Here is a 5088-nt window from a genome sequence, read left to right on the forward strand (position 1 = left end):
GAGATACTATTTCGGGCCTGGGCTACTTAGAGATGAACCCAGTGTAATTGGTGTGGTGATACTCACGTTCTCTCACGGCAATTACGCCCCATTTCTGCAATGCCTAACAGTGTAAAGAAGAAAAAGCAAAATCAGAGTTGATAAAGTTGCCTAGGGCTGTGGACAATCCACAGGGGATTGAGGGACTGAGCCCATGCCTTGAGCCGGGATGTCAACAGCCTGAAGAGCCCCCGCCTGCCAGAGAAAAACCAGGGAACACTTCTGAGTGTCTTCCTGAGTCCACTCTTTAAAGGAGAAGTGAGCCAGAGGCCGTGGTACCAGACCATCCGATTGACAAATGTGGGAATCACTTATTGTTCCCGAATCAACGTCTCATCTGGCAACCTTCTCTTTTTCCTCTACTGAGTACTTTCTGCTGGCCGTCTTGAAATGATCCATTGCCACTGCGAGCATCAGCCAACCCTTTAGCCCTGAGAGAGGGGCAAAGGAGGAGGGGCTGATGGCCCAACGCTTCCTCTGGGGGGAGGTTAGGAAGGAATTCCTGAATCAAAGAAAAAGTCTTTGAAGCTCTGGAGTTGGGGCCTTGAACAGCACCCCTTATGCACCAAACCTGAGTCAGTTTAAGCATTTTTGGTGCTTTGGATGAAGACTAGGGACTATAGACTCGTGTTCAAATCCCGATGCAACCAACAGGCAGCTGTGAGATCTGAGCCAGTTAATTTAACTTTGTGGGCCTGAGTTTCCTCATCTGTAAAATGGGAATGATGGTAGTACTTACCTTCATGAGGTTGTTATGTAGATGAAACGAAATACTCCTTATAAAAGCATTTAGTAGGGGCGCCTGGGTGGCTCAGTGGGTTAAAGCCTCTGCCTTTGGCTCTGGTCATGATCTCAGGGTCCTGGGATCGAGTCCCGCATCGGGCTCTCTGCTCAGCGGGGAGCCTGCTTCCACCTCCCCCTCTGCCTGCCTCTCTGCCTACTTGTGATTTCTATCAAATAAATAAATAAATAAATAAATAATCTTAAAAAAACATTTAGCGCATCACAGAGAAAGAGTTCCGAACATTCCTGTTACTATTCGCAGCTTACGGAGACCTCATTTGAAGATAGTCAAACCCTTCAGAAGCCAAGTGGCAGCTGAGCTTTTCTGAATGTAGGGAAATGACGGACGAGGCATATCACGGCCTCAATCCTGAAACCTGGGTCTGGCTGGGGTCTCAGCATTCTTGCCACAAGGTTAAATTTCAGTAGAAAGTTGTCGAATGAGGAACTTCACAAGAAGTGAAGTTTTTTGCTGTCCCCTTATCTGCGTCACCCCTTATCGACCTCGGAATACCTCTAAACCACCCACGGGCCCAGTCAGCTCCCACACGGCATTGTGTTTGGCAGATGCGATTAGCAAAACCCCAACCATCGTTAGAACAACATTCCAGCTTAGCATGGTGGACAGAACCCCACAATCAAGGTCATGGGGAGAGGGCCAGACACCCCTGGTCCTGGAGCTTTTCTCTTCAACACCAGCATCAAGCCAACTGTCACCAGATCTCCGGTCCGCCCCCCATGCTCCCCTGTTTCCTGACTCACTGAGCAAACAGGAGACTGGCCAGTCTCAGAGATGCTGCACGTTGCCCCCCCCAACCACTGGGCACCTGTCCCCCATTTCAGGGACAAGCTGCCCAGGCTCCAGCCAAGGCCATCTTGGGCCCTGTTCATGTAGTTCTGTCCCCTGCAAGGACACACTGCTTCCAGCTTCCTCTCCCACAGCATCGTCCCATTCATAAATAAACATGGAGCAATTGCCCCCACTTCAAACAAATCCTCTTGCTTCACATAATGAAATTGACTGTCAGAAGTTCTCCTCTTTTTGCTCCCTCAACTGAAATTTAAAATTTACAAATTAAAAAGTCATGTTTAAAGAATTCGCCAATCTATTGTTTTGTTCTGATGATTCTTCTGCATTCAGCAGCCTGTAAAAACTATCATATCCATGGTATTTCCGTAGCCATATCCATGGCTTTTAGGAACGTGTGGCTATTTCAACCTTAGGAAATAGTAATGGGATATAGTGTCTTAATAGGTCAAAGGGGAAAAAGCTTATTAATTCCACAAATACTATAAGGGAATTTGATAAATCGATACCCATTCTTGATAAAAGAAACAAAAACAGCTCTTGGTAACCCATGAAATGAAGGATACTTTCTCAGCATGATAAGGAATAAAGAGCAGCTAATGTCATACTCAAGTCTGAGGTCTGTGAGCAACACTTGCCAAGTGTGTGCTCAGGAAAAACAGATCTGGTGTTTTATGTAAAAAATGGTGTCATGGTGTATGAGTTAGGGTAATGTAACAAACACCAACATTTCAGAGATTTATTACCGTAGGAAGATATTTCTGCCTTGTGTAAGAGTCCTATACGGATGTTTCTGGCGGGTGGACAGTATTGCTCTGTTTGGTGATTCAGGGGCTCAGCTTCCCTCCCTCCTGTGGTCTCTGGAGTTCCGTGGGACCTGGAAACTGGCTTCCAGCTGGCCAAAAAAAAAAAAAAAAGAGGGGGTACACACCCTTTACTAAATTACTCTGAATGTGACGCACTTCACTTCTGTTCACATTCTGTAGGCCTGAGCTAGACTTGGGACTTCACTTGTCTGCAGGATGCATGTGAGCCCAGGAGGGGAACGGGCAGCAGCCCCCAGAGGAGGACACAGGGGCGGGCAATCTTGTTTGTAGCAGCGGGAGCGGAGAAGTAGGACAATGGAATCGAGGGCATCCTACTAACAATCTATCCCATTTAACAAGATTGTGTACCCTTTGACCTCATAACCTCACTTCTAGCAATTTTTATTGTGGTTATATTCACAAATACGTGTATTTACATTTTAAGGACATATCTCATATATTGCCTTTCCCCTGGCTGTGGATTCAAATGACCACAAACTCGCTGACTTTGACAACAGAAATTTATTCTCTCTCAGTTCTGGAGGCCAGAAGTCCAAAATTAGCATCGGTGGACCTGCTGCAAGGGGTCGGCAGGGCTATGTGAAGGCTCTGGGGGGAATCCTTCTGCGCCTCTTGCAGCCTCTGGGGGCTGCTGGCATTCCAGACCTTTCCTCCATCTCCATATCCCTTTCTCCATGTGTATGCTTTCTCTTCTGTATGTGTCCTTCTAAGTACGTTTGTGATCACACCCAGAGAAACCAGCACTCTCTCCCAGTCTCAAGAAGCCTAATCTAATCACACCCACAAGAACTTTCCCCCATATCGAGTAATATTCTCAGGTTCCAGGAAACAGGATCTCTGACATCTGGGTGGACACCACTCAGTCTGCCATGCTGAGCAACACTGTGATGATGAGACGCTGGTGACATCTTGAACGTCCATCAAAAAAGACCGGATGAGTGAACTACTGTCCACCTGCACAGTGGGATTCCCTGCAACCGTTAAGAGGAGAGAGGCCACAATCTATGTACCGACTCAGAGAAAAACTCAGGTATAAAACAGTGTCTGTACTCTTCTGTTTATTTCAAAAGAAAGAAATACACGTATGCTTATATATTAAAGAACGTTTGTGGAAGGTTCGCTAGACGCTGTTAATAGTGGCCACGTGAGGTTCAAACTAGAGGGAGGCAGGGGTGGGATGGAGTCCTGCTTTCCCTGCAGGCTCTCTTGTACCTTTTGAAGTCCCTTCTTCCTAAAACACAGAACCAGCTGATACACAGTGATACACATACACCCATGATTCACAATGTAGCCAAAAGGTGGCAGGCAACAGAAATGCCCTCTGACAGATGACTGGGTAAACAAAATGTGGTCTATGCAGACAATGGAATGTTGCTCAGCCTTGGAAGGCGGGGGACTTGGACACTTGCTACTTACACAGACGGACCCTAACCACATCATGCTCAGTGAAATAAGCCAGTCACAGAAGGACAAACATTGTACAATTCCACTCATGTGAGGTATTTATGGTAGTTGAAATCAGAGACAGAAAGCAGGATGGTCACTGTCAGGGACTGAGGAAGGGAGACTGTTTGATGTGGACGGAGTTCCAGTTTTGCAAGATGAGAAGAGTCCTGGAGATGGATGGTGGTGACGTTTGCACAACAATGGGAATATACTTTATGCCACCGAACTGTACACTAGAAAATGGTTAAAATGGCAAATTTCCCTGTCGTGTGTGTTTTAAAAGAAGGAAAAAAGTTTAAAACTCAGTTGTAGTAGTATGGTAAATAACATGGGAAGACAGTTGCAGCATTTGGTTGCCCAAAGAAAATTGCTTGCCAAAAAATATGTAAATATGGGGCGCCTGGGTGGCTCAGTGGGTTAAGCCGCTGCCTTCGGCTCAGGTCATGATCCCGGGGTCCTGGGATCGAGTCCCGCATCGGGCTTTCTGCTCAGCAGGGAGCCTGCTTCCTCCTCTCTCTCTGCCTTCCTCTCTGCCTACTTGTGATCTCTCTCTGTCGAATAAATAAAATCTTAAAAAAAAAAATATGTAAATATGATCTCATTTACATAATAAATAAATAAGTGTCACATTAAAAAATCCTTTTTTTAAAAAAAAGATTTTATTTATTTATTTGACAGACAGACAAGTAGGCAGAGAGTCAGGCAGAAAGAGAGGAGGAAGCAGGCTCCCCATGGAGGAGAGAGCCCGATGTGGGGCTCGATCCCAGGACCCTGGGATCATGACCTAAGCCAAAGGCAGCGGCTTAACCCACTGAGCCACCCAGGCACCCCTAAATAATCCTTTCTTGACTTGCCATCCTCTCTAACTATTGCCTCCCTTCAGTGCCATCCTTTACTGCTGTAGAGAGTTGTCCACACCTGCCGTCCCTCCCGTTTTCGCTTGAACCTGCTCTGGTGGGGCTCTTGTCCACAGTGTAGGAGAGAAGCCCTGCGTTGGGGTCAGTCACCTGCACAAGAGTCCTGCCTTGCTGGGCTTGGCCATCCCACCTGGAAATGTCGGGAAGCTCAGGGCTGGTTCCCCAGCTCTCCTCTTCCCCTCACTCACTCCCCAGCACGGTTTCTGCAGCTCTGAGCAGGATAACGTCTGTGGGAGGGAGGACACGGTGCTCTGGTTGAGCATTGACG

The sequence above is a fragment of the Mustela nivalis genome (assembly GCF_964662115.1).
Source record: "Mustela nivalis genome assembly, chromosome: 1".
In the NCBI taxonomy this organism is placed as follows: domain Eukaryota; kingdom Metazoa; phylum Chordata; class Mammalia; order Carnivora; family Mustelidae; genus Mustela; species Mustela nivalis.